Source organism: Hipposideros armiger, unplaced genomic scaffold (assembly GCF_001890085.2).
Source record: "Hipposideros armiger isolate ML-2016 unplaced genomic scaffold, ASM189008v1 scaffold_3, whole genome shotgun sequence".
Lineage (NCBI taxonomy): Eukaryota > Metazoa > Chordata > Mammalia > Chiroptera > Hipposideridae > Hipposideros > Hipposideros armiger.
In genome coordinates, this window is record NW_017731353.1 from 7,020,273 (window position 1) to 7,031,550 (window position 11,278).

At 54.5% G+C, this 11,278-nt stretch overlaps 1 protein-coding gene across 2 annotated transcripts in view; it reads left to right on the plus strand.

Annotated features, from left to right (window-relative positions):
* Positions 1 to 9,524: 9,524 nt before the first annotated feature.
* The window catches only part of WDR5 (WD repeat domain 5), a 16,697-nt gene continuing 14,943 nt past the window's right edge, over positions 9,525 to 11,278 (plus strand). Inside the window, exon 1 of one of the 2 annotated variants that reach the window (XM_019639691.1) lies at positions 9,525 to 10,651. The gene's annotated coding sequence lies outside the window, so the exon portion shown is untranslated. Of the gene's footprint in view, positions 10,652 to 11,121; positions 11,234 to 11,278 lie in introns of those variants that run through there. The other variant, XM_019639685.1, reaches the window with a different exon arrangement.

Sequence of the window (11,278 nt, forward strand, 5' to 3'; positions counted from 1 at the left end):
CCGCCCTACCCCCGCGGCAAGGCGGGGACCCCGGGCGGCCCTTCCTCCCGCGCAGGGGCCGTGCGCCTCGGGCGACTTTCCCGGTGCCCCGCGAGGCGTGGAAGGGGCGAGAGTGCTACCAGCGTCCGCCCGCCTGCCTCCAGCCGCTCCCGGGGACCCCCGAGCTCTAGGCTGGGGGCCGCCCTGGAACCCCGGCCGCGCACTGTCGGGGCGGCGCACACCTGCGGGTGCCCGTGTTTGTAAACAAACCACGAGCTTAATTAGCCTGACGGGGGCGCGCGCGGGAGGGCAGGGGCGGGGCGTCGGCGCGCGCAGGGGCGGCCCCGCCCGGGGAGGAGCCGCGCTCAGCCGCGCCCCTAGCTACCCACCTCCCTCCACCCCGCACCCTCGCGGGCCTTCGGTACCCACTGTGGGGCCGGAGCGCTGGAGTCCCAGGACTGGCGAGAAGCAGGGGATGATCCCGTCTCTGCCCGGAGACCTCCCCCCAGTTTCCCTATCTGCCCAGTGAGGGGCAGGAGTGAAGTCAAAGGTCCCTAGCCTGAGATTCCAGGAGTGGGCCGCCAAGGTACAAACAAGAACCCTGGGCCCTTTTTCTGAAATTCGAAAGGCTCAGCTCGTGGACAGGTTTAGGATCCCGTGGCAGTTCTTCGGGTGTATACATATGTACTTCTGTGCCCATCTGTGACTTAAGGTGGCTGCACGTTGTGTATATTAGACCCTCATAAAAACGTCAGAAACAAAACAAACAAGTTTTCCTCTTTGTGCATGCGGAGCCTCCCAGTTAATTGCAAAGTGGAGTTTCCTCGTGGGCTGGACCCATCCCAAGCCCCTGGGGTCGTTGGGTTTGTTTGAGTTGAGCAAGAGCTCCGTTGCCAGAAATGCAGCCCCACACCCATCCAGGATAGGTGGCCTACCCCAAGCTTACGTAAAGGTGAGGAAACGACAGCTCTGGGAGATGAAGTGACTTGCTCTGGGTCACAGAACCAATACGTAAAAGAGACAGCAAAGCCCAGGATCCTGGGAAAAAGTTTGTAGGAGAGGCCCAAACCTTTCCCAGCCTCCGCACTGTCCCCTGCTGGGAGTCCCAGACAGTCTTATCGCCCCTGGCAAGGTTCCAGAGCAGGGCTCTGGCTGGGGAAGACCGTTGCCTTTTTAGGGGGAGAAGGTCAGGGAAGGTGATGGTCTACAGACTGATTCCTTAGCATGATCGATCGTCTTGGTTGCATCCCTCTCCAAGCCCAGGATTGGTACCCCGGCTCATGGACTTCCGTTTCACCTCCAAGACTGCATCCCCGTCCTGCCATCTGGGTCTCATTCTCTCGGACATCCTGGGTCCTCTGCGCATCAGGATGGTCCACCTCCCTGCTTAAAATGACCCCCCTGACGCCCCCCAGGGCCGCAACAGAGAGCCTCTCCATCTTGATCTTGCGGAGGCGGCTCCTGACCAGCCGGGCTGGCAAGGCGGCCGAACAAATGCCCCGGACCCTGATGACCTCTCCTTGGGCCTCCCACTGACCAGAGGAGGCCCCCGTGGGAGCATAGCAGGAACCTGGGCCCTCCTTGGGGAACTGGCTCTGAAGGAGGAACCCAGGTCCCGCCTCTCCCCTCCCCATGCCCACCAGTCCTGCTTGCCCACTCATGTGTCGCCCCGGCGGCTCAGTGGAGTGACCTTCCCTGCAGCTGGAGAAATCTGAGGAGCAGAGTCTGTGATGAGCAATGTGACAGACACTCGCACTTGGCATCTCGGCCCCTGCGATCTCCTCAGGCCCAGTGCCGGGGTCCCTCCCTGAGACCTCTTGGGAAGCAGAGGTGACTTAAAGGGACTCAGGTGATCCTGACTGTCCCCACCACCACCAGCCACCGTTCTCTCCCTTTCCAGGCTCTTGGAGTTTCAACATCACTGAGGTTGGGCCCCCGGCAACTGCTGAGTGCCAGGAGTGGAGCCACTTAATCTCCCCAACCAGGGTTTCCTCATCTGTCAAGGGGACAAAAATAGGACCTAATCCTCAGGCTGTGGGAGAGAAAGGGGCATGTGCAGAAGGCCAAGCTTGTGGCCCGCCCCTGGTCACGGCTCGCTGCTCTGCCTTGATCACTTACTTACTAGGCTTGTTTACTGCTTCTCCCCTCCAGAGCGGCAGCTCCATGACAGCTGGCTTCTCTACCCCAAGGCCTATGATGGGTTTGGCACCTCATAGGTGCTCAAGAAATATTTGCTGAATTCATTTTCTCTCCAGCCTCCATCTGCTGCTAGACCTCCATCAGCTGAAGCAGCTAACCTGCTCACTCCCACAAGACACTCTGCAGGAGGCCTTAAAGCCATGGGCTTAAAGCTTGCACTTGACCTTAAATCCATGCTCGGGCCAGAACAGGGCCTGGGACCTCAGCGGCCTCCTCCCCCATCCTGCAGTCTTCATCCACCATGCCCCTGAAGGCACAGAGCAGTTATGTTATTGCATGATAGTTTATACATCAGTCTCTTAAAAGTTTAGTTATTGTGAGTCCTTCCCCCAGGAGACTGATTAGCTCTCAGAACAACTAAGGGAAAAAAAGAAGTTTCTGTCTTCACCAAGCAAAGACTGGGCTACAGAGAGCTCTGGAGGGTGGGGAGCAGAGGTTTCTAATTATACAATTATTTATTGACCACTTACTGTGTGCCAGGCACTGTTTCAAGAGCTTTACATGCGTAATTTCACTGAATCTGTAAACAATTCTATGAGGTAGGGATTATTATGCCGACTTTACAGATGAAAATGGAGGCACGGCGAGGTTAAATTACCAGCCAGAACCAAGGTTTGGACCCAGATGGGGGTTCACATTTCACCTGCAAAATAGTTTCCAGGAGCCTGCATTTTGTTAGGGGATATTGGGGGGCATATTTGAGGAAGCAGCCACTCATGTCCGAGTTCATCACTGGTTTTCTTGGAAAGGTGTGGGGAGATCCAGGGAGAGGATGGAATTTAGAGATGGTCCTTCTCACGTCCCTATTTTCCTGCCTCCAAAGTAGAAGATCTTTCACATGAAAATAGGAGTAAAAGTCCTTTACCAGCACAGAGCAGAAAGGCCTTGGAGGTGAACAGAGAGCGTGGGCTATGCTGCAGCTGCAGTGAGGCGGTCGCAGAGGCAAGAAGACAGGTGGTGGCCTCCCGGAGTCTCAGTCTAGTCATCTGTAAAGTGAAGGTAATAAATACCTGCCTCACAGGATTGTTGTAAGGATAAATGGGGTGGAAGTTCTCATTTATTAGACTGTGCATGCGTTCGTTCCTTCGCTCAGTCCAGAGGTACTGAGGGAGGGTGTGGTGCCCTACACTCCCAATTCCTGGCACAGCAGATACGACAGGGAGCAGCACAAGGGCCAGCTGTCATGGGGCTGACATGCTAGTGGGGACACACAGACTATCATAAATGAAATACGCAGCATGCCTGACAGGGCTCAGTGCTGTGGAGAAAAGTCAAGCCACGGAGGGAGCTGGGAGCTGGGGCCTGTGGTCATGCCAGCTAAATATAGGAACTAGGATTGTAGGTGATGTTAGCTTCTTTTTCTTCTTAATCACTTGTTTTTTCCATGCTAAACAGGTATTGCTATGTAATGAAAATTGAGTTTTGTTTGAAGAAACAATCGCTGGGATATAGTGGAGAGAGGGTTGGCCTGGGAAGTGTTCCAGTCTGGGTTTCCTGGGATCTCTGCTCACATTTTAGGCACTCCTGGCATTCCTGGGGCTCTGATGGCTTAAAAGATGATGATGCCAGCCCCTCTTGGCTTTGCCACTCCCAGGAAAGCTTTCTGCATTGATGGCCTGTGACAACATGGCCCTGTCTGTGTCCCCTCTCCACATTCCCTGCCTCTGAGACAGAACCCCAAGATTATAAAATAAATGTGTTTACAATGATTGAAGACTAAATAAATATTTTTTAAAAAAAAGAGACTAGCAAAAAACCTGGAAAATTTGAAAAAAAAATCCTAGAACTTCTAGGCTACATGGAAATTTAAAATTTAAAGGAAGCGATAAATAGCAGCTTAGACAAAGCTAAAGAGAGAATTAATTCCCCAAAAGATAGCTCTGAGGAAATTAACCAGAATAAAGCTTAGAGAAACAGAGTCGGGAATACATAAATTGGAAAATTCAGCTAAGAAACAGGGAAGAGGTGTTACATCATCCTTCTAATAGGAACTCCAGACAGAGAGAATTAAGTCAAGGGGGAGAAGAAACATTTGAACAGGTAATAGGTAAAACTTTAACTAAATAGATGGAAGAAATGAATCCTTAGACTCAGGAAGCACAAGTCACAAGTGTAAACAGAAGGCAATCCACACCTAAATGTATCAGAGAAACTGAAACACACACACACCAAAGACAAAGAAATCTGCAAAGCAATTGGATGAGGCAGATGTCAGCAAAAATAGCTGAGTAGAGAACTCCAAAGACCTGTAACTTCACCGAAACAGCAGATAAACTAGTGAAAACTGTCAGAATAAACTTTACCTGAACTCTGGAAACTAGTCAAAAGTTTACAGAATCCAGGAAAACACTAGATCAAGAAGGTGGCTTAATCTCAGCTTATCATTAAGCTAGTCAAACAGACACTTCAGTGGCCACACAACAGAGAATACTGGCTTTATAAAATTAATTACATGACCTCCCCGCCTTCATAGTCCCTTGTCCTCTGGTCCCTGAGAGAGCTTTAACATGAGACTCTGAGATTCATGGGGAGTCCATGTCTGGGGATTAGAACAATCCGGAAACAGCCACATCCTTGTCTTCTGCTCCAGACACAACCAAACAGGCCCGCTTTCCAGCCTGTCCCCACTCCCCAGTGCTGGCCCGCAGTGGGGAGCACCTGCTCCCTCTGACTGTAGGCTCCAGGCTCCGCAGAGGGGCTGGGCGTGGGGGGCCAGCCCTCCCGGCCTCCAATTCTGTCCCCCAAGGCCAGCAAGCCCAGGCTGCCGGCCAGTCTCCAAGAAGCCTCATCCACTTTCTCTGCAAATGCTAGGCCCTGAGCTGCTTTGCTAAAGGGTGGGGGCGATTTAAACACCCCAGAAGATGGAGGGACGGAAAAGGTAGGTGGAGGGGAGCCAGGGATGGAGGGAGCGCCCCAGCAGCTGGCGGAGATAGCTCCTGGGCACAGGCCTTGGACTCCAGCCCCTGGTTTCCCTGTGTCAGCTTTTCTATTTTAGGCCGGTTGCTCCTCCTCCGTTAGGGAGTTCTCAGCAAGCCGTGGGAACCCAGGAAGGTGAGGGCTAGTCTGCTGGCTTGCCTTCTTGCTTCTTTCTCGGCCCTGCGTGCTCCCCTCCAGTGCCAGGTGAGGGGGGCTCCCCAGGCCGGCACGCTCACCTGCGTCCTGCCTCCTCAGCCAGTCGAGGAACTCCTGGACCCTTGTCCCATAGAAACAATGAATAGTCGTGAAACCCTGGAAAGGACCCAAAGGTGCAGCCTAGGACCCCCAGGCAGGCGTGGGAGGGGGCTGGAGCACGCTGCGTGGGGGTACATGGGGCACTCCTGGAGAAGCTGTGAGCTAGAGGGCAGGCTGCAGAGCTGCAGCGATCAGTTACTGCAGGTGGAAATGGTGTGGTTGAGGGGATATGCAGCGAGACAGGCACCGACTCTGTCTTACGTGCCACATGGCCTTGGGCAAGTCACTGAGGCTGTGTGAGCCTCGTTTTCCGCATCTGTAAAATCAGAATAGCTTACCACCCCGTTGGAGATTTAAGGAGACTGTTTTTAAAACCCTTTAGCAAGTGAAAGGCACACAGTAGGCGCTCAGGAAGAACAGCTGCAGTGGTTTTTAATAACAAGGACACATGGAAATAGTTGGATGTGACAGGGGAACACAGGTGGAGTACCAGCAGCCAAATTTATATTCCTTAAAAATGTCCCCTGAACCACTGTTGCTCAACCCCCCTATCTTCACTCCCCCCAAAAAAATCTAAAGCCTTTGAAAAACACCCCTTGGCTTTTTGGGCCTCTGATTTCCACCTGCCGGTCACAGGAGCTGCTGCTTTCTCACTTGTCAGGAACACTCTCTAACCAGGGGTATAAGCCCAGGCCGGCTGGGGAAGGGATTTACAGACCAGACCGGAACAGGTGGGGCCTGGCTTGGGAGGTGGGAGCTGCATTCCAGGGATTCCTGCTAGACACCAGCCTCGCCTGGCCCCCGGCGAACACCCAGCGCTGCCTGGACGGGGCTCCCAGGCTGGGAGTCTGGTGGCGGATGAGGGCAAACAGATTTAGTTGTGGGGAATTTGAAGCAAGTTAGGATACATTTAAATCCAACAGGAAGTGACCGCGAACATTCCAGGATTAATTCATTGGGAGGGTTTTTATTAAGCGCCTACTGTGTGCCCCTCCGAGCAGGCACCGTGGCCTGGACAGGCTGACCCTACTCCCATGAACTCACAGTAGAGAGAGAGGTGGGCAAGTGAATGGACCCTGGTGAGGGCTAGGGTGCTGGCAGGGACAGCAAGGGAAGGGGCAGACGCATGGCGGGTGGCCTAGGGCTGAGCCTGGGGACCTCGAGGAAGGGACAGTTCAGGTCCAGGCTTCCCTGGGGCTTAGGGACTGCCAGGGACCGGGGCTTGCAGTTCTAAAGTGGAACAGTGCCAGGCAAACTGGACCGTTGGTCACCCTGGGGTAGGGCAATCTGGAGGGGTCGCCTTAGACAGGGGGGTGCCGGGAGGGGAGCTGATAGGGGAAATGAGGCCGGGGGTACTCACTAGCCGGTGGGAGGCAGAAGGGAGCACAGGGACCGGTCTGAGGGGGAGGAGCACACACTGGATGAAGGCTCTGGGAGGGGCGAATTCCAACTGGGAGAAACCCTGCAGTCGGTGTCAAGAACTGATGCGCTCTTCCCGTCTAAACTGCTCTTTCTGTACCTGGGAGACTGAGGCCAGGGAAGACAGGGAAGGATGGCGGCAAAGTTAGGACTAGAAATGGCTTTCTGGATGCCAGGGTTGAGAGTGGCCAGCTGATTCGCCACCTGAAGGCACCCTGGGACCCAGGGATGGTGGGCAAAGCACCGGTCCTCAGGGACCGTGAGGAGGTGCGGAGGAAGGGAAAGCAGAGACTCAGGAGGGGAACTGGGGACAGAAATCACCCAAACCGGCTGCCCTGGCACAGTTCCCAGGGGGAAAGGAACTTAACGCAAAGCCCCACTGACCTGGGCTGCCGGGAGCCTCTGGGCCTCCAGGCAGCGTCAGCAGCAACCTGGAATGGTGGCCCAGTGTAGGTGCACTGTCCAGTGTAGAAATCTGGTGAGCAGCTCCTGGAAGCCCTGGGACCTGGGCACCCCCTGTGTCCCTTGTCTTCTAAGACCCTCCCTCATCAACTGCCATCGGAATCCAAAGCTGTGGGCTTGGCAACTAAAGGGCGAGTGCCCCCCACCCAGCTTGCCGCCTGCTTCGGGGGGCACCACAGCATTTCTGACATGTGGTCTGCTCTTCTGCCACCTCCTGGCCAGCGCTCTTGAGTTTAGCCGTACACTGTCCCTGGTGAAATACTTATTACTAGATAACTAAATATGGCTTTTCAAAAGCTTGAAGTCCTGTATGAAGGTGACATACTTAATTTAAGCTCTGCCACTGCCATAGACCCTCCCTGGCTGTTCCTGTTGACACAGGTTGCTCTCTTCTTTCAAGACCCTCATCACTTGCTTTTCACTTATTCTTTTGTCCATCAGCCATCCACCAATCACCCGTGCATCCATCCACTCACCATGCATGTATGCATGCGTGCATCCATCCATCCAGCCAGCCCTCCATCCACCCATGCATCCAATCATCATCCATCCACCTACCATACACGCATGTATGTATGCATCCATCCATCCATCCATCCATCCATCCAGGCATTCATCATTCATCCATTCATCATTCATCCATCCATCCATCCATCCATCCACCCATTGATAAGCACCACTGGGTATTGTGTAGTTTGGTGAATGGGAGTTCAGGCTCTGCCTTGACTTCCATGGTTGTGCTTGTGGGTCCTTGGGAAGCTTCTTAACCTCTCAGAGCCTCCATTTCTTCATTATCAAAAGGGACAAATGAACCCCCTTCACAGGCTTGTTGTGAAGGTGCAGGGAGATAACATGTAACAACAACGTGCTGGAGAACTGAGTGCACAGGTGCTCCTCCTCCACTTCCTCCTCTCACCCCGTGACACCTGCCAAGAGTCCTGTGAGGAAGACCCCAACCCAGTTCAACCAGGAGACACTGAACCAGGAACCACAAAGAAAGATGAGTGTTTCCACTGGGAGGAGATGGAGGTGGGGAAAATGTAGCCAGGAAGATTCACTAGTTTTGGGGATCAGAGAAAGAAGCCTAAGTGGACATTGGCTGGGGTGAGGAGGGGTGCCCTGAGGAGTAGAGCCTGGAGGAGGGACCCGGGTGAGTGGGGAGCATGCCCAGAGAGGCTCATATTGTCTGGTTGATGGGACAGCCTTGAGAAATGTACAAAAATTGTTCATAGAAACATGTTCCTTTTCCAATTCACTCCCATTGGCCAAAGCACAGTTAATGTTCTGAGAAAACAAATCTCCAAAATATTTTTCCCTTCTCTGTAGTTTTTATTCTCTGTTCAATTTCCACCTGTGATTTTTCTGATTCTGATAACATTTGGGGAGGGATAGAAAAGGATTTAAAACTTAGACAAGTTTTTAAAGTTTTTGTTGAATTCCTTTACCTGCTGGGTTGTTTTCAGGGTTTTCGTTATGACTGCAAGGATGGATTGAAAAAACACTCAACAAAGTTAGAGGATTTTCTCATTTTTTAAAAAAGATTTTAGTGGGGAATTGGGGGAGGGGAACAGCCAAGTTGTCCTTCAATCTTTTTTTTTTAGATTTTTTTTATTGGAGAATTGGGGGAAGGGGAACAGACAAGTTGCTATCCTTTTGTTCTTCAGTCTAGTTGTGGAGGGGACATTGCTTCACTGGCCCAAGTTGGCACCATCATTGCGCTCTTCCCGGGCGAGGCAGATCAGTTGCCGGCTTCTGGATGGTCGCTCACTGCAGCTGCTGGCTACACACAGTAGCCCATGGCAACCCACTACAGCAGGGGCTGCAGCCTACGCACCATTGCCCTCGACTCATGGCAGCCCAGCTCCAGGTTGAGCTGTTGTTCAGCATCTTAGCTGTGGGGGGCAGTGTCACTGGCCCTCATATGTGGGATCCAAACCGGGGTCCTCTAGTGTCCCAAGCCAGCTCTTAACCATCGCACCATTCGGCCGGCCCTGTCCTTCAATCTTAGTTGTGGAGGGTGCAGCTAGCTCAGCTCCAAGTCCAGTCGCCATCCAGCTGCCTGTCAGCAGCTTTCGGCCGCTCAGCTCAAGGTGCCGTGTTCAATCTTAGTTGCAGATGGGCATAGCCCACCATCCCATGCGGGAGTCGAACTGGCAACCTTGTTGTTAGGAGCACGTGCTCTCACCAGCTGAGCCATCCTGCCACCTGTTGGCAGGTCAGTGGCCCATGTGGGAATCAAACCAGCGACCCTGTTGCTCAGAGCTCATGCTCTTAACCAACTGAGCCACTTGGCCAGCCTGAGGATTTTCTTGTTTTTACTGGAAGTTTCTATCTCTTGGGGGAGGGAGGTGAGACCAATTTACCTGGGAATCTGGTTTGAGTTCTGATTTCTGGGGTCAGGACCCATATCTTGCTCCACCTTGCAGGCTGGAGGACTGGAAAGTACTTCAGATTTGGGGCTGGGGCCTGGGATGCACAGTTTGGGGGTGGTGCAAGGCTACAAGGGGAAGTCAGTCTGGTAAACTCCGTTGGCAGAGCTTGGATTTGGACCCGAAGGCAATGGGAAGCCAGCTCTGGGTCTTAAACCAGGGGGTGACAGATCAGAGCTTGGGTTTTAGAAGTTCTGACTGTGCTTCAGAGAGGTTTGAAAAAGGCCAGTTGGGAGGCAGGTGGATGGAGGTGCCTCTTTTTCATCCTCGATTGGTTACCGTCGATAGTCACTGCCTCACACTCCAAGGTACCTGGTGCAGGTGAGTAGGCCTGCTGGGCACAGAGATCCACATGGAGCTAGGCTGAGGCCAGGCAGGGACTTTGCAGCCTTCACATCATCCTTGTGGGGGCTTCAGATCTACCACAGGCGCCTGTGTCTATAACAACCACCCACCTCACTTCCCTGGACATTTCCAATGCTCTGTCCTTTTGTTTGCACACTTTTCCTGTGTCATATTCGGTGTTCCCATTTTTGGGAAACAGGAGACTGCATGTTGTTCCACCCAAGGCCTGGATTGAGGTGGAGGTCAGAGACCGTGACCACCGCCAAGACTCTAAGACCCACGTGGGTAGCGGGAGCGGGCAGCCGGTGACAATGCACAGGACTTAGAGCCAAAACAGCGGCTGCAGGTCCTCCTTATGCCCCCAGCCTTCCTGTCTGGGCCTCCCCTTCCCACATTTGTAACTGGAGGTGATGATACCTGTCTGTGACATCACCTCGCGGACAGCAGAGCAGCCTGCACGCAATGACCGTTCGTGTTGGCTCTCCTTGTTGGGGGTCTCGGGAGAGAAGCAGGTGCACCGGGCGGGCTCTCTGAGGGAGAGGCAGGAAGACCACCAACCAGGCAGCCTGCCCTCGGGAGAGCTGGTGGGCGGAGTGCCGGCATTCGCAACGTTTTGGAGGCCAGGGTGCTCACATCAGAGTGGGAAGGTAAGGGTCCCTGTCTGCTGAGGTGTCCAGAGCATTAACGGAGACACTCCGCGGAGAGCAAGGCCAGGGCTGGGCCGGAAGCCCTAGCGCGCTGCCGCTCCCATCAACGGGAGAGACGCGATCCCAGAAGAAACGTTAGGGCCCTCGCTGGCCCTAGATTCCCGGAGGGGAGCTGTGCTCCTTGGGGGCGTCGCTACGGGGCGCGCTCAGGATGTGCGCATCCGAGGGGCACACTAGCACTTTCCTGTAGTGCCGTGATACTTCAGTGTTGAGAAAGGGCAGCAGGAGAACGGCCTGCGCCGGCCACCTTTGGGGTTAACGCTTAGAAGCAGGAAGCGCGCGCATGGCGCTGTCCCTTTAAGGCGTTGGACCTGCGCGAGGCATTCTGCGCCTCGCCGCTCCCCGTAGCGCCGCTCCGAGAGGCCGGCTTTGTGCGCTCGCTCCGCCCCGACGCCGCTCCGGCCCCTCGCGCACGCGCACTGCCGGCCCAGGGCCGCCTCGTCGAGCTCGGCCTGGCTCCCGCCCAGGCGGCGGCCGACGCGACTCCCGGAGCTCCCGCTCCCGCCCGCGGCGACCCGGCAGGTAAGCGGGGGCCGCCCGGCCTGCGGGCGCGCGCAGGGGGCGGGG